This window comes from Piliocolobus tephrosceles, chromosome X, assembly GCF_002776525.5.
Source record: "Piliocolobus tephrosceles isolate RC106 chromosome X, ASM277652v3, whole genome shotgun sequence".
Taxonomy (NCBI): domain Eukaryota; kingdom Metazoa; phylum Chordata; class Mammalia; order Primates; family Cercopithecidae; genus Piliocolobus; species Piliocolobus tephrosceles.
In genome coordinates, this window is record NC_045455.1 from 24,700,076 (window position 1) to 24,718,910 (window position 18,835).

General features: G+C 39.1%; 1 long non-coding RNA gene across 1 annotated transcript in view; it reads left to right on the forward strand.

The window, feature by feature from the left end:
* Positions 1–18,835, forward strand: part of LOC111546595 — an 86,220-nt gene that overhangs the window by 14,395 nt on the left and 52,990 nt on the right. The window contains exon 2 of the long non-coding RNA XR_002732837.1: positions 4,605–4,672. This is a non-coding gene — a long non-coding RNA (uncharacterized LOC111546595). The remainder of the gene's footprint in view (positions 1–4,604; positions 4,673–18,835) is intronic.

An 18,835-nucleotide genomic window follows, 5' to 3' on the forward strand; every position in this document is an offset into this window, starting at 1 on the left:
GGAGTGCAGTGGCCCAATCTCAGCTCACTGCAAGCTCCGCCTCCCGGGTTCACGCCATTCTGCTGCCTCAGCCTCCCGAGTAGCTGGGACTACAGGCGCCCGCCACCTCGCCTGGCTAGTTTTTTGTATTTTTTTTTAGTAGAGACGGGGTTTCACCGTGTTAGCCAGGATGGTCTAGATCTCCTGACCTCGTGATCCACCCGTCTCGGCCTTCCAAAGTGCTGGGATTACAGGCTTGAGCCACCGCGCCTGGCCCTATTTCTAATTTCTTTAGAAATCTCCATACTGTTTTCCTTAATGGCTGTAGCAACCTAAATTCTCATCAACGGTAGATAGGAATTCCCTTTTCTTCACATCCTTGCTGACATTTGATGTCTTTTGTCTTTTTGTTATCAGCCATCCTAACGGGAGGTGAGATGGTATCTCATAGTGGTTTTGATTTGTGTTTCCCTTTTATTAATGTGAAGCACATTTTCTCATACCTGTTGGCCATTTTTATGTATTCTTTGTAGAAATATCTAGTCAGGTCTTTTTCCCATTTTTTAACTGGGTTATTTGTTTTTTCACGATTGAGTTCTCTGTAGTCTAGAGATCTAATGTTGTAACACAAAGACCATGGGCAGTAAATTTGTACTGTTTGTGAGATTCATGCTAAATTAGTAGATTATAGCTGCTATTGCTACCAACACACACATACACACAATATGTAACTGTGTGAGGTTATAGATATGTTACTTTGTTTCACTATAGTAACCTTTTCAGTATCTCTGTATCCCATAACATAATGTTGTAGACTTTAAATATAAACAATGAAACAAAAACTATGACCATTCCGAATTGAAAGCAGAAACTTTAACAAATATTTGTACATCCACATTCATAGCAGCATTCTTAATAATAGCCAAGAAAGAACTCATGTGTTTATCAATGTTTAAAAGGATAAACAAAATGTGGTGTGTGTGTGTGTATAAAAATTACACACACACACACACACACACGATGGAATGCTATTCAGCATTAAAAAGGAAGGGAATTCGTCCGGGCACGGTGGCTCAAGCCTGTAATCCCAGCACTTTGGGAGCAGCTGAGATGGGCGGATCATGAGGTCAGGAGATCGAGACCATCCTGGCTAACAGGGTGAAACCCCGTCTCTACTAAAAAATACAAAAAACTAGCCGGGTAATGTGGTGGGCACCTGTAGTCCCAGCTACTCGGGAGGCTGAGGCAGGAGAATAGCGTGAACCCGGGAGGCGGAACTTGCAGGGAGCAGAGATCGCGCCACTGCACTCCAGCCTGGGAGACAGAGGGAGACTCCGTCCCAAAAAAAAAAAAAAAAAAAAAAAAAAAAGAGGAATTCTGACACGTACTAAAACGTGAATGAACTTTGAAGACATTATGCTAGCTGTCATAAATGAGTCATACATGGACAGATATTGTATGAGCCAACTTACATGAGGTAACTAAAGTAGTCAAATTCGTAGAGATAGAAAAGAGAATGGTAGTTGTCAGTAGTTGGGAGTAGTTGGGAGGAGGGAGAATGAAAAGTTAGTGTTTAGTGGTTACAGAGTTTCAGTTTGGGAAGATGAAAACCTTCTGGAGATGAATGGTTGCGATGTTGCTGAACAATGTGAATATGCTAATGCCACAAAACTCTACACTTTCATATAGTTCAGAAGGTATTTTGTATTATGTATACTTTACCAGAATAAAATACTTTTCAGTTATTAACAAAATCTTAGTTGTGAGATTAACATGCTGATTTATTGAAAGTCAGTAACACTGTTATTAAGATACATAAATTATATTTGTATATTTTAATAATATAGAATTACACATAATTTTTAAAATTATATATTCTATAATGTATTGGTGCCTAAATAATAAGCAATGTGAAATTCTTCACATTGAAGACCAAAGGTATGAAACGTGTGTTTTATATGACAACAGTCTGGATTGTGGCATATATCAAATATCTTGATTAGCCAATTCAAATATTTTATAATGACTAAATAGTTACAGCCATGGAAGTAGGGGTAGATTTTGTCAGAAGAGTAAAAAATAGGGAACATTTCAGATGGTAATATTCATGGTAATTTAGAGAATTCAAATCAGAAGTCAATCATGGAACCCACTCAGATCCATGGAGTACCAGTACCCAGAGGGCAGTCATCAAAATTGAAATGAGACTTGGGGCACAGGGAGAGAGATTTGAACCACATGAGTTCAGGAAGCACTTCCTCGTACCAATGGCCAAGAACGAGTGGTTTAGAAGGAGACAAGAAGAGCAGAATTGAAGTCCATGAAAAAGCAAATGTCTTGGCAACTAGTAGTTAATTACATTTGCTTTCGCCTCTTCCCCTCCTGAGGGACAATTACTTCTGCGCATTTTCAGGGAATCCCCTTCCATGTGAGAGAGGAATTCTCATGGCTTTCACCTGCTTTGGGATGTTGCTTCCTAATTATCCTTTGCCATCTTTCTCCCTAGTCTGTCTTTACACCCTTCTCTTGATTATGATGAAGTCAAATTTATCCACAAAAATGCTTCCCTAAGCCTTCCTGCTAATTTTTATTTTAAAGTTATCTAGTTGATTCCTTTTTCAATCTTACAGATTTTTTAATTCCCGGAAAATAACCACATGCATTGAACTCAAAATGTCTTATAGTTTGTGTAACTCTTGGTTTGCATAAACCCTAAAATGAAGTAATGTGTACATTAATTATATGCTTTGCCATTTACTTGTGGTTTCTGTGAAAGCAAATGCCACTATTTTTAGTTCCTGGTCTTAAAATTACTCTTTCTCAAATGCTGTTAAACCTTAATGAATATCCAAATTCATATAAATTATTTAAGCTATAATTTCCTATACTAAACAGTCATTAGATTAACATACAGCCTTAGAACTCTTCCCAGCTGTACCAAATTAGCTTTTTTTGAATACTTTTAGATTTGAAGCAATGCAGAAAGTATTGCTCTTCTAAGTTGTATTCTAAGGTTACAAACAGCAATTTGACTTAAAAATGCCATGTAGAATGTTTCCTCCAGTTAGTATTCATGCAGCAAAACCTCATGTTTTTCCCTAAGAATTATTGAATTTTAAAACATATCGTGATCTTTTCATTTATATACAAGTGAGGAAACTAAGATATAGAAAGTTTGGATGAAGTGCTCAGCATTTCAAAAGAAGTCTGTATATTGAACTGTTCTTTCCCTCCTTTCTTTCTTTTTCTTTTATTTTCTAAGAAAGCAAGTATGACAGAACCATCTTAGTTTGGATAATACTTCTCACTTAGAAAAAAATATAAACTAATTGAAATGGTGAAAATCAAAACAGAAAACATTTGTTTAAATCTTTATGTTTTAAAACTAACACATATTTAAGAATGTGTAAATTCCAGTGTGTATCTACCAAGGTATTCCTGATTTTATTTTTCACTACACTCTTTTCCTGAGTGTTTTCATCCCTAGAAGACATATCCACATGGAGGAAGCATCTTCATGTTATTCCAACAAATGCATTTTCTTTTTCTTAAATTTCCCCTTTCTAGCCTCTAGATATAGGCTGTCTTTCTGTTTCTATCTCACATCTTTTAGAGATTCTTTTCACATACTTCGCTGTGCTAGTTATTAGTATTTCCTCTCTGACAATTCTTTATTTCTCTTCCTTTGAAAGGGAACCCTGCTGCTGTCATTACTTTTTCTTCAGATTTCCTTCAGATCTCTCCTTTTGCCAGCTACCCAATTCCCAGTTTACAGGGAACCCGCTGATGGCAATATTTCTTTCTTTTTTTTTTTTTTTTTTTTTTTTTGATTCAGAATACTCAGAATGCTGTTTGAAGAATAATGATGATAGGTATATTGTATTTACAAATTACTGTCCATCTGGTGATTTCAATGTAATTTATGTACATGAATTCATTAGTCTCAATTTTCACACGATGTGTTGGAACAACTTGTGTTGTTTTTTCTCAGTGAGGAAACAAAGGACAAAAGGGAGACAAGATTAGGGACTAACATTATCTCTTATCATGATGTGTGCACAGTGTCCAATAGAATAAGGTTTGTCTTAGTCCATTTTGTGTTGCTGTAAAGGAATACCTGAGGCTGCGTAATTAATAAAGAGAAGAGATTTACTTGGCTCATGGTTCTGCAGGCTGTACAAGAAGCATGGCACCCACATTTGCTTTGGGGGAGGGCCTTAGGAAGCTTCCATTCATGGGGGAGTGGAAGTAGGTGTTACATGGTGAGACAGAAGCAAGAGAAAGGAGAGAATGGTGTTAGACTCGTTTTAAGAGTCAGCTCCTGTCGGAACTTCGAGTGAGAACTCACTTAATCCTTTAAGAATGGCATCAAGTCACACATGAGGGATCCGTCCACATACCTCCTGCTAGGTCTCACCTTCAACACAGTGCATCAAATTTCAACATGAGATTTGGAGGGGAGAAATGCACCAACTATATAACAGGGACTTTTTTGGGACAATATAATAAACATATATTTCAAGGATTTTGGTAATTTTAAGGAAATGATATTAAGTGAAGACAGATTACCAGGATTTTAATTTTATTCCAAGAAATTCTCCTTTCAATTTTCCTTCCCCTACTAGCATTTCTAGGTGCAGACAAGGCATTTGAGGCATAGAAGATCATGCTCTTCTTCTTGCCATGTCTTAAAGTGGGTTTAATTTCATCTTTTTGGTTTATTATGTTGCCCTTCACATTTGTGTCTCAGTCTTTTACCCCAAGTTGTGGTCTGATTATAATTATGATGGATACCAAAGAAATTTTAGGAGCTATCTTACGTTTCCTAAAAGCAGAACTTGGCATGGTGATTTTTGTGCAAATGGTCTATTGGAAGAGTACATGCAGGAGAAGGGAAGAGAGGGAAGCAAGGCAGGGCAGGGAAGAAGCTCCCGAACAAAGCAAGATTTCAGAGGAAATCTCCAAAACTCACTCCAGCTTCCCGGAGAGAGCCCACAACTCCTGAATTGCACCCACTTTGCAGTAGGGGTTTGACCTGTTGTACCTCCTTGTCAGCCATTTATCGTGGACTGCCTTGGGGGCAGAGTGTAATCTCTAACGTAAGGCAGTTCTCTGAAGTAGGAGCAGCTCTGGGCCCTCAGTAACCTTACAGCCGCTGGAGAACAGGTAATTTAGACTGGAAAAGAAGATTGGAATGTGTGTATGGTTGAACTTTGGCAGTGCAGCAAACCGCCTAGAGGCTTAAAACGGCAGTGGCTGAGTTCATTTCAGATTTCTTCAGGTTGTTCATGTGATGGGGCAGCTGGACCATGCTGCAGGTCTCAGGAGGTTTCAGCTGTTCTAAGCTGGGCTTGCCCCCACGTCTGGGGCCTTAGCTGGGATGGCTGGGGCAGTGGGCATGGCTGGGGCTCTCTTCGCATAGTTTCTTATCTTCTATCGTAGGGATCTGAAACTGTGACCCATGGGCCAAATCCAGTTTTTTTGCTTGTTTTTGTAGATGAAGCTTTATTGGAGTACATTCGTTTATATCTTGCCTGTATCTGCTTTATCAGTAAAATGAAAGAGGCTGAGACTGTACAGACACCAAAGCTAATATATTTACCATCTGACTCTTTACAGAAAAAGTTTGCTGACCCCTGATTCATAAAGGTAACTCAAGCTTGCTTGTGTGGTGAGAGGGTTCTCAGTGCAAGAGTGCAAGCTGCAAGGCTTCTTGAGGTCCAGGCTTGGGGCGTGCACAAGGTTGCTTCTGCCACATTCTGTTGGTCAAAGGAAGTCACGGGGCCAATTCAATGCCCCAGGAATGGAGAAATTCTGTTGATGGGAAGAACTTAAAAAAAAAAAAAAAGTGTGGCCATTGTTTGCTGTCTACCATGATGAGACCCCAACAACATCCCCTACAGAATTCAGCCTTGTCCCTGTCCACTGCAGATGAAGACAGGAGATATATGTCAAATATCATACAACTTGTTAGGGGAAGAACTCAAACTAGAATCTGTCTCCTGATCAATATTCTGCTACTATTTGAACTCTGTCATGGTGACTTTACTGTATCATTACCTGCCAGAAGCATCTCTTTTTGGCTATTGAATTGTTACTGCTCAGAACTTTAACAGAATTCTACAACACACCAAAGAGAAATGGAACCAAACTCCTGCGGAAACCTGCTTCCCCACATCCTGGGTTCGATGTACGGTTACTCTTTGTCTCCTGTTGTTTTCAAAGTCAGCTGCCTTCACTGATACTCTTTATGAAATGTATCTCCATAGTTTTCTTTTTTTTTTGAGACGGAGTCTCGCTCTGTCGCCCAGGCTGGAGTGCAGTGGCAGGATCTCAGCTCACTGCAAGCTCTGCCTCCCGGGTTTACGCCATTCTCCTGCCTCAGCCTCCCGAGTAGCTGGGACTACAGGCGCCCGCCACTGCGCCCGGCTAGTTTTTTGTATTTTTTAGTAGAGACGGGGTTTCACCATGTTAGCCAGGATGGTCTCGATCTCCCGACCTCGTGATCCGCCCGTCTCGGCCTCCCAAAGTGCCAGGATTACAGGCTTGAGCCACCGCGCCCGGCCTCTCCATAGTTTTCAACTGGAATTTATTGTCAAATTCTATTTACCTTCATTTTTTTTTTTTAAACAAGTATCTGTTAAATAGTTAGAATAAACCTAACCCTACGCTAGGTCATGGGAAATAAAAAGACATCAAAATGCAGTCTGAGACCTCAAAGAGCTTTATAATGAAAAGTAGTGGTTTCCAACCTGTGTATATTACAGACCCCTAAGGATGACAGAAATGAGAGTTGCACTTTCTGTAGACTGACTGAGGCTTCACAAATTACCTATATAATTACTTTTCAAAAAGGTATGTAGATACTTCTATGACTAATAGAATACAAGGGTATGAATGTATACTTGTTTGTCATGATGTTTGCCACTCAATATTGTTAAGAGTGGAAAACTCTTAATATTTTTAACCATGAGCCCTGAATGTCTCCACACACTGCAAGGCGTATCCCACTACTGGTGAACCCATTTCTGTAGCTAGTAATTCAGGCAACTAGTAGATAAAGGGATCATAGTCTGACTTCCCTATGAATGCGTGCTACTTGGAGAGAAAAGGACTGACTATTATTTGCTACAATGTTTGCTGCTTGCTCAAAAATAATGCTGGAGGCTAGGTACAGTGGCTCAGGCTTGTAATCCCAGGACTTTGAGAGGCCAAAGTGGACAAATCACTTGAGCCCAGAAGTTCAGAACTAGCCTGGGCAACATGGTAAAACTCCATCTCTACAAGAAACACGCACAAATTAGCCAGGCATGGTGGCCTGCACATAGTCCCAGCTACTTAGGAGGCTAAGGTGGGAGGATTGCTTGAGCCTGAGAGATTGAGGCTGTAGTAAGCCATGATCATGCCACTGTACTCCAGCCTGGGCAACAGAACAAGGCTTTCTCAAAAAAATAAAAAATATTAAAAAATAATGCTGAAATGTTGTGCCATATGATCCAGCAATCCCACCACTGGGTCTTTATCCAAAGGAAAATAAATCAGCATATCAAAGAAATATCTACACTCTCATGTTTGTTGCAGCACTGTACATAGTAGCAAAGATATAGAATCGGCTGGGCATAGTGGCTCATGCCTGTAATCCCAGCACTTTAGGAGGCTGAGGCGGGTGAATCATGAAGTCAGGAATTTGAGACAAGCCTGGCCAACATGGTGAAACCTCATCTCTACCAAAAATACAAATATTAGCCAGGTGTGGTGGTGCATGCCTGTAATCCCATCTACTCGGGAGGCTGAGGCAGGAGAATGGCTTGAACCTAGGAGGTGGAGGTTGCAGTGAGCCGAGATCATGCCACTGCGCTCAAACCTGGGTGACAGAACAAACAAACAAAATGAAAAAAAAGATATAGAATCAAAGAAAAAAAAAAGATATGGTTGATTCCATTAACAACAATGTATTTTATATTTGAAAGTAGCTAGAAGAGACGACTTGAATTGTTCCCAACATACAGGAATAAATACTTGAGGTGATGGGTACCTCAAATACCATGACTTGTCCATTACATATTCTATCATGTAAGAAAATATCACACAAACCACATAAATGTCTCAAATATAATATATCAATTAATAACTAAATTTAGAAAAAGAATAATAATGCTGAGCCCAAGGCCCTGGGTTTCTCATCTGTGAGCAAACTCAGTGGATGTGAAAGACCTATCTGGGCCCATAATACTGCTCTGGTAGTACTGGGTGCAAGGGCTATGAGCCTTAGTATCCTGATGTGCTTGCTGCTTATTTCGTTATGCCAAAGCCCTTTGTCTTTGGTCTAGGAGTCTCCTGCTTCTGCCAGCATTCATGAAACAGTAACAGGCTTAACTTATTAGTTTGCAAGTAGTTAAAATCTCAGACCCTTCAGTTCATGACAGACCTGGACATCTTCAACATTTAATTTTTTTAGCATTAAAATGATCTCTAGTACTCCATGGGCTGTAAATCACTGGTCTGAGGTCTTAGATAAATAGAACACTATTAATTAAAAGATTTATATGAGCTAAAAAGAAAAAAGGAAGGGCATTGGAGAAGAGAGTGACCAAGAGCAAAGGTATGGTGTAGAGGAAGAGATCAAAAGTGTGGTGGAGTAAGAGAAATGTGCCTACTTCATTGGCCAAAGGAGAAGGGATTGAGTGAGAGAATTCTGAAAAGGCTGGCTGGGACCACACTTTGGAGCACACTGAGTGTCAGGCAACAGGGAACTCTTAAAGGTATTCTAGCAAGAAAATGACATAATTAGTTTTTCTCTGGGAAAACTAAATTTTAGTAGGGAGAGACTGGACATGAGAGAGCAGTAAGGAAGGTTTTAAAAATGCTTTAGGCACAAGTTCTAAACTATTAGTATAAAAGGAATAAGAGGTGGACTGATGAAGATATTCCATGAAGAAAGATAAAATGGTTGGCCGGGTGCAGTGGCTCATGCCTGTAATATTAGTACTTTAGGAGGCCTAGGGAGGAGGGTCACTTGAAGTCAGAAGTTCAAGACTAGCCTGGCCAACACGGCAAAATCTCTTGTCTACTAAAAATAGAAAAATTAGCCAGGTGTAGTGGTGCATGCCTGCAATCCCAACTACTCAGGAGGCTGAAGCAGGAGAATTGTTTGAACCTGGGAAGTGGAGGTTGCAGTGAGCTGAGATTGCGCTATTGTACTCTAGCCTGGGTAACAGAGTAGACTCTATCTCAAAAAAAGAGAGATAAGATGGCCTTCTAATGGATTGCCTTTTAAGGAATTGAGCAAGAAAGTCAGATAGGACTATGGTTTTAAACTGGGAGACAGTGAAAGCACTGAAAAACAAAAAACAAACAAAAAACATATAAACCTAGAGAAAGAGAACTCCAGGGAATTTCAGGTGTGGGTGAAGATAATGGGTTCACTTTTATTCCATTTTGATGGAGGTTGGCAATACAACCAGCCTCCCTTCTTTCCTTTCTCCCTCCCTTACTCCATCCTTCTCTTTCTTATTTCTTTATTTCCACATATCTATTATTAAATATTTAGCTTTTTGCCAGTCATATGCTAAGACTTGGGAATAGAAATAAAAATGTTACAATCTAAGAGTATAAAAAGGTGGATTTAAAACTTCAGTATAAGGTGACGAGTTAAATAATAGAGATAATACATACTATGAGTATAGAAAAGGAACAGCAAGCTCTGTCCAAGGGAATTGAGGAAACTATCCAAGTGGAAGTGATATTTGAGTTGGAAATGAAATGCTGGGTAGAAGCTTATCAGTGTGAAAAGGGATAAGAAGAGGACACTCCAAAGCATGGGAATAGTGAACATGTGCATGGTACAACCAGGTAGAAAACATATCCAAGAAGTCGGTCATGAAGGATTAGAAAAATAACTTGGCATGTCATTCTATGATATTATACTAGCTCCAACTTGGGCACAATGGTAACAGCTTATCTTTCTATGTGTTTACTATGTGCCACGCCTCTTATTTAAAAATGTTTTGCAGGCATTACTTTTTCTAATATTCAAAATGGTGATATAAGTATACAGGTGAAGAAACGGAGACTAAGAACTTGACAGTTCCTGGAGTTTATGAATGGTGGGGGTGGATTTGAACCCCATCAGAGCTAGGATACCATTCTCTTTATCCTCCCTCTATGTGGAGCTGTGCTCGATGGCCCTGAACCATCCAAACCTGGTTCCAGAATCGCTCTTCATCATCATGTTGTACATTATCACATTCCTTTTTTATCCTGCTCATCCTATTCCTACCTACATTATCACCTTCTTAAATTGAATAAAACTTGTATGCATCTTCTGAAACATGCAGAACTGAAGGGAACATACATGGATTTTTCTGGAGAGATCATCAGATTCTCAAAGGGATATGTAACAACAACAACTACTACTATTACAAAGATTAAAAATCACTATACACAATGGTCAACTTTAATCGTTGGATGGGTATTTCTGGGTTTTTTTTTTTTTGACAGAAAATCAGGAAAACAAAATAAGAGGCAGTTTTCTCAAAATATGGTCAATTATTACTCAACATAAAACCCCAATGTATGTTTCAATTTGTGGTAAGTGATTCAGGGTAGCAGAACTTTTCAAGTTATCTCTACTTTAGTTTCTGTCTTTCATGAAATCTAGAGTGATGAGGCTTCACAGTCCCTTATGGCCAATGACATTTACTATCCTGAACAGGCAGCAGACAATCAGTAAGCAGTTCCCCCCCAGCACCCCCACTGCCATTTCATTCTTTTTTTTTCCCCAATATTTCCACATTATTTTTGAAGCTGAATTAGAAATGCAATGCTGACTTTTTTTCCTAAGTATTTTAGATATTTTCACCAAAAAGTGGAGAGAGCTTTAGATGCTAAAAACATTAGCTAGCAAGTTTTTTCTTGCACTCTTCACATTAAGCCTGTGATAAAAGGCCCACTTGAGGGCTGTGCTCAGTGCCTAAAGTGAATGCTTTAAATTTAATGATACAATCAAAATCATTTTTCCCTAGTAACTACTACTGTGTTCATTTGAATGGATTCCAGAACATTATGCTTTGTGTGTAAATATAAGTGAGATGGTTTAGTTCATGTATAACAAATATCCAGCTAATAATTTACTTTGGCCATTATTTATCTCTGTCAGGATGAATGTCTGCCTCTTTTCTGTCCCTGGTTCATAGCCATTATTATAATAATGTTGGTTCTGCATTTTAAGAATTCCATATGGAGTTGCTGAAAATTGCTTAGAAGTACTTCATACTAGAAGGTTAAATCTTAAAAAATTTTGGTTTTGCGTCTAGCAAGCTAAATTGCTCCTAACAACATTATATTAATTAATGTCAGGTCAAGCTATTTATTTTTCTTTGTATTCAATTCCAAATACTCCAGCAAATGGTTTCAGCTGTGCCAGCAACAAACTGATTTGAACAGTAGAGGCTGAATGGACTCAAATCATTTGCTATTGTGAAAATAGCTATTCATTACAAATTTGACAGTATTTTATCAGTTTTCAGAATCACTTTTAACTATAATTCAACTCTTTCTTAAAAACTGGCTTGAAATTGCATAAACAGCATTTTTTCCTATTTTGTGTAAGTACATGCATAAATGTCATAAGATGGAATTGGTCAATATGTAGGGCTATCCCTGGATGATTTTCTGCCCTTTTTAAACAGTGATCCTACTTTTTAATTTTGTCAGCCTTAGAAAGGCGACGAAGCAAGCAGATCTAAGGGCAATGGGGAAGGGAGGATGCTAGGTGGATAAATCGTGGCAAGTTCATTTCTTACTTAGGGATCCTCTTTTCTGGCCCTGACATTTTGTTCTGTGCACTGCTCAAGTTGTCTTTCCATATGCCACATGGGATGGAGGCATGTCTCAGTCCCACTCATGATGTGAGAACTATCCTTGTGAAACTGATTAACCAATGGGGTCTACTCGTGGTTTAGTTGTACTGAACAAAGCATTCTTACTTTGGGGAAGTTAGGGAAGTTGAAAGATCAAATGAGCTTTAGGCCATGAATTGAATTCTTCTAGGCGTAGTACATGTGTGGTTATTATAGCACTAGTTATCTAAAATTTGCTCAATCATGTTGACAAGAATGAATATATCAGTTTTGTTTTGTTTTATTTTCTCTTTTTTTTTTTTATTTTGGAGACAGAGTCTCGCTGTATCCCCCAGGATGGAGTGCAGTGGTGCCATCTTGGCTCATTATAACATCTGCCTCCCAGGTTCAAGCAATTCTCATGCCTCAGCCTCCTGAGTAGCTGGGATTACAGGTGCCTGCCACCATGCCTGGCTAGTTTTTGTATTTTTAGTAGGGTCTGGGTTTCATCATGTTGGCCAGGCTGGTCTCGAACTCCTGACGCCAGGTGATCCACCCGCCTCGGCCTCCCAAAGTGGTGGGATTACAGGTGTGAGCCACCACGACCGGCTGAATACGTAATTTTGGGAAGTCACATTAAGAGAAGACTATTAGTTAACATGTAGATTATAAAAATGTAATAGTTTATAAAATGTTTAAAATTTAAGTAAAGATTAAATAAACGTGTAAAAACTATGGGAACTGTTCAGGAAGAGTCAAGGTTCTTTAACTTACCAATATATAAATTACCGGAATAATTTTTCTTTTAATCTTTCATATCCTAGCTAAAAGGATCCAAGGGTCACCCAATCTTCTTGTTACCAGGAAATAACTATCAATCAAGTATTGAGAAATAATCCAAGAGAGATAAAAGTAGAACAATGTATGCCTTTACACTGATATATATATATGTAAAAGTGAAAATAAACCATATTATTTTTTTTTCTCTCTCTCTTTTTTTTTGAAGAGATGGAGTCTCACTCTGTTTCCCAGGCTGAAGTGCAATGGTGTTGTCATAGCTACCTGCAGCCTCAAACTCCTGGACTCAAGTGATCCTCACTCCTCAGCCTTCTAAGCAGCTGGGATTAGAGACGTGAGTGAATCGTGCATAGTATAGATTATACTTTTCTTTATACATACAGTACCTGGTCTTATTGTCACACTTTAGACTTTGTTTAGTTTCTGCATTTTGTTTTGGTATTTTTCTGCAGGCCAAGGGAAGACATGTTTTATCAGTACACTTCTCAAGAAGAAGCCAGAGAGAAAAAAAAAAAAATCTAAAGAGATTTAAATAGAAAGGAAAATAAATATTGATTTTTTCAGTAGGGTTTTACTGACAGTATTTTGTGATGTTGGTCTTCTACCTGGCGGGAGGTTATAATGAAATCAGTTTTTGTAATGACCATGCCACCATACCCTGAAACTAAGGCGCCTAAAGCTGGACGGTAATGCTAAAGAGCCACAGTCTCTTGTTACTTTCTAAAGTTTATCTCACAATGATTGATACAGTTATAGAATCCTAGTTGATAATACAATTTGTGCTGCCATTTCTGTTAGTAATGTTGGAGGACAGCACCAGGACACGTTCAGTCTAAAGTAAATTTGGATTTCTCCATTGGGCATTAGATGGCAGTATTAATCAAGACATTCAGAGCTGACTTATGTGGGAGCTATTTCTAAAGGTACTTATAATTCTCCTAAGAGCGTTTCATGAAACAGATATTTATCCTGCGTTTTCTACTTCTGCAAAGAAAATGCATAAGATGGACTGCAGGTCTGGTTTTGTAATATTTTGCATCTTATATTTATTTTTGCTTTAGGGAAGTTCCCATAAGACAAGTGACTTTATTTCCAGTTAATTATCACTAATGTGTCCAAAATGTTTCGTGTACAATTTGTAGTTCTTCTTTTCTTGTGGATATACATTTATATATGTCGATGATTGCAATTTCAGAGTTAGAGAATGCTCCATATTAAGAATTATTTATAATGGTTACATAAACTTGGGTTTATCATGCCACTTGAAAGACAGCAGAGCACTAGAAGCCCTGCTCTGCAGCTTACTAGCCATGTCTATTGGGCAATCTATTTAACCCCTCTGTGCCTAACATTCCTAACCTGTACAATGGAGATAATTCTTGTTTCCATCTCATAGTGTTGCTGTTGAGGACTGAGTGAATTGTTACATGTAAAGTGCTTAGAACAATAGCTGGTATTATATAAATATAATATAGTAGCTGGCATTATATAACACTTAGAGCCAAAGTGTTATATAAATATTTGCTGTTTTGAAGGGGAAAGTGGGAAGGGGGTGCCATTGTGTGTAATAATAACCCTTCTAGAGTGTTTCTGTTCTGCAGTACACAAGGTATCAGGAGTGCAGTTCATACAAAGCAAGGTCTCGTGGCTGCTGTAACCAGGCGGGTTGATGTTCAATGGAGCTAAGCAGGTGGCATCATAGCTTACTTACCACACAATAGGGGATTCTTTTTGGTGATGACCAAACACATAGGTGATTCCTCCAACCAGAAGTGTTATGGAATCAGGTTCCCTCCATCCCTGCCGCAACGCAGAGCAAACGACACAGATCTGGCAACGTTGAGGGGTGTCAGGCTCAGAGCCCTCCCAAAGGAACAGGAAGCTGTGGTATGCACACGTTGAGAGAGAAGCCACTTTCTGGGACATGAGTAATCCTTGGCAGGCATTCAGAAGAGCACTTTGGAGGAGAGTTTGAAGATCATTTACCATGGTATACAAAGACTCGGATATTGAAATGTGAACTTTTGAGATATTGCAGATAACATCTGAGACTTCTCAGTCCTGATGCTGGGAGGCATTTGACCCCTTCCTTCCCCCTGAAGGGCAGAATAAGAACATTGTGGGGGACTTAGAAGATGTTAAGCAAACCCTAGAGATCCAAAGAGAAGAACTATAGCTCAGATCCTTAGCATCATACATGGCTCACGGTTTTCACCAATCCTCTGTGAGGAGAAAGTATATTTTCTATAGTGTGCATGATAACAATAATAGCTAACACTTTAAAAAACTAGGTGCATGCCAAGCACTTTGCTTGCATTATTTCGTTAAATTCACATTAACATTAAGGTATGTGTTTTTCCATTATGCTCCTCAGGAGAAAACTGAAGCTAAGAGGTGTTAAGTAACTGCAGTTTATATAACTAAATTAACTAATTCTGTGTCAGTACATACATTAACTGATTAGTAAAATAGAATATAAGTCTTTTATCATATTAGCTCAGTACTTCTCCATGAAGCCTTTTATAGATTCAAAAACTCTAAGTTGAAGAACCCCTCTGGGTAATTTTATAGATACCTTTGGCTTGTTACAGATGGAATAGGCCCAAAAGGATTTTACCTGGAGATCTCAGTAAAGGCACTGGGTCCCAGAACAGACAAAATAAGCAGCTTTCTTTCTAGAATATTAGGTAGTGCTACATGTATGTATCTCTGTATACAAAGACACACACACATATATTTATATATATGTGAATGATTGTATTCATTGCATATGGAACTTGCCTTCTTTATGCCTAATAATGTCATCCAATCAAAATTAAATGTAGGACAATTTTCACCATTCAAATGCTGGGAATTTAGGAGCTCTCGACTTGACTTAAAGACTTATGTATTTTAATTTTCCAAGATATAACATTCACTTTAATGTATCAATTTGACCTCGTCTGCCCTCATTACTCCCATCCGTCTCTATTATCAAATGGAACAACTTCAGATTCCATCGTTCCTTAATGTCTATTAATGGAATTCAAGTTTTTCATTTAAATGTTCCCAAATTAACCTTTCTAATAAGGAGTTAAGCACCTCTTTTAAGCAAGGATTTTTTAACTTCAAGTGATCTGAATGAAAATATCATTTTAGCTCTCCCTGACATCCCCTTTCCTTTTATATTCCATAAAATTTATCATTAGCTTTCAATGAAGCTTCCAGGGATGTTTTTTCTTGTGCTTGCATCTGACACTAAATAAAAAAAAAAAAATGTGACTCATCTGCCACAGTGGTTGGATATAATGTCTGAAACCACTGTTTACAAGGTCCATTAGTGTTTACAGCCCTGCCACTTTCCTTCATGGTCTGCAAAGCATTTTAGTTCACACTGAGTTATTCTTTCATAGCAACAAATTTTCTGTATCTCTTGGCTATCTCTTCAGTGTTGAAACTCCAAAGGGAGTTCTGCTGTCTTCTGTGTGAAGGCCAGGTAATACGTTAATGTTGCAGTGCAGCACAGCCCAGTTGCATGCACTATGATTTGTTTGTGATGCAAGGCGAACTGTGCATCCGGAACTCCAAAGTCAAAATGATATCAGAGATGATGCTGTCCAGTTTCTACTAAACTGTTCAAAAGCTTGGTGTATTTTTCCTATCAGACAATTCTGTTTTTCTTTAACAATCTCTGGTGCCATCACCACTTCAGGTCCTCCATAACTATAAATACGTTATGCATGAACATATACACACATGGTAAAATGTGATTTGGATGGAGACAGATCTTGGGCTAAAACTTTGTCTACAATATTCATCTATAAAATGAGTAATATAATACTTAATACCCAAGGAGTCAAGCAAGGCCAGGACTGGAGCGAGGGAAGAGAGGAGCCCGTAGAGAAGGCTCTTGCAGGTTCTTGAGCAAATTCCTCCTCACGTTGTTCGCCCAAGGTACCTCTCGCTTTGCCCTGGTGCCATGATCCTACTTTCAAGAAACATGAAGGGTCTGAGATTTTATCTTACTTGCAAGCTAACAAGTTAGCCTACTTTAGTTTCATGGATGCTGGCAAAAGACAAAAGACCCCCGGGCCAGAGACTGGAGACTCACGGCATATGGAGCAGCCCGAGCTTCCCACTCGTGCTAGTTCGCTTGCCACGCAAGTCTACTTTGTAATGGTGAGCAGCCTAGGTGGATGCTGTGTTCTAAGTGGATTTGTCACATAGCTCAGGAATTCCAGGCTTAAAGAATCCACATCTTTCATTATGGTGTGCAAGCAAACCTGCCTGACCTTTGTGCCAGACTAAGATATTATTTTCATTGTATTGGGCAGTAGAACAGAAGAAGGAAAAAAAAAAAGCAGCAACAACAAAAACCAACCAAACAAAACCCCTGCCCTCTGCTCTGGAAAGAGACACCATTTTTATCTTTCAAGGCTGTTTGCTGTACAAAGATACTCTGGAAATAAAGCTGTGAGTGACTTTGCTCATAACATGTGCACAGTTATCAGAGACTCATGGAGAATTGTCTACTAACACAAGGTTTTATGTGACTAAATGAAACAGTGTTGATAAAGCACTCAGTACCCATACTCAGTATGGGTGAATAGATTGCCCACCGACATGGCTAGCCTGGGGAACGTAATAGGAGCTCAATAAATGTTAGCTCACTTTTTATTCCTTCGTCTCCACTCTGAAGCATGGTGCCACTTAGATCATTTCCCCACAACCAGAGGGTTAATTGAAGGTAGGAATCATATTTTGTTTTTTTCTACTATGGAAAAACATTTTCAGTTGGTTTCTGATTACTTTATGTCTGCATATGAATCCAATCGAGTCAACTACTACTGAGTTCATGTGAATTGCTGATATTCTCTCTACTTCAGGACCAATCAATTGAATCATTGATGACGAACCAATCCTCACTAAAGCAGACCATATTTGAGTAGTCTTGACCTACCAGGCTTACTGATGCAGATCTAGCAACCAGTGTCAGAGACTGGTGGATTATTGGGCAATTTATTTGCTCTCTGATCCATTTCCCTCCCTTTGCCCTGTATAGTATAATATTGACTCATGCCACCTGCATTTCTCTAGCTTCTTATCCAATCAACTTCTGGCTGGGTTTGGCCAGTGGGGAAAAGAGGCAGGAAGTAGAAGGAGAGCAAGAGGGTAGAAGCCAGGGAATTTCTCTCACCCCTAACCTTCCTGTTTTGGATGGGTTTCTAACTATAGTTGTATCAACTATGCTTCTAGCTTTGCTAGGCAACACCACTCTCTATAATCCCACATCCTCATGGGGAGTCCTAACTCTTGTGTTCTATTAGCCCTATCTTCTCCCTCTGGTTCTTCAAACCCATAGGTAGTAGTATCTCCCTGCTGTTGCCTGGGTTGCCTCTCCAATTCCACACTTGCCTCCTTTTTTTTTTTTTTTTTTTGCCCTGTGTAATTATCACACAGAGGTTCTATTTCTTGGCTGGTTTCTGTTCTGATAAACTTAGATATCTATACATTTTCTTATAATACTTTCTTTTAGACTTTTCCAAGGTAGTCCAGCCTGTTGACCACAATTCCATCTTGAATCCTTTATTGCCTTGGGAGTTATTTGGTTGTAGAAAAGAGAAAGGAATTTAAGCTAGCTTCATTGAAGGGGGATATATTGTAAAGATGTTGGATGTTTTTCCAGAAACACAAAGTGGGACATGCAATCGATCTGCCTTGTCTGCTTTAATAGCTGATTTTCTTGAATGGGGATAGATTTAATCTGGTCCTTTGGGGTTGATTTTGAGCAGGAGGGCCAAAGCAAGGAAATCTTTCAACCTAGAATTTCATTACTGTTCACCTGAACTATACTAGGGAGCCAGTCCAGTATGGGAACTGGGTAGGTGTTGACAGGACCATCAGGAGGCAGCCAGGGAAGGCCTAACATGCTAAGTAGGCCTGATTATAGGAGTAGTTGGCTGTATGTCCCAGCTAGGCAGACCCTTATCTTAGTAATATGCACCCCCGGGGGGCAACCATGGCCTTTAAAAACATTCATCAAACTAATATCCATAGGAATATTAGTGTGATACTAGTGGTTACAGATACCTAGGAGTAGATGGTGACTGATAAGAGAGTTTGAAATAGAGGCCTGGATCTGTATTGACCTCGAGGCATATTTTGTATTTTTTAAAGGTACATCTTACTTTCTGCCATATTTTTAATTTTATTTTTTTGTAATTTGCCTCTTCCTTGGG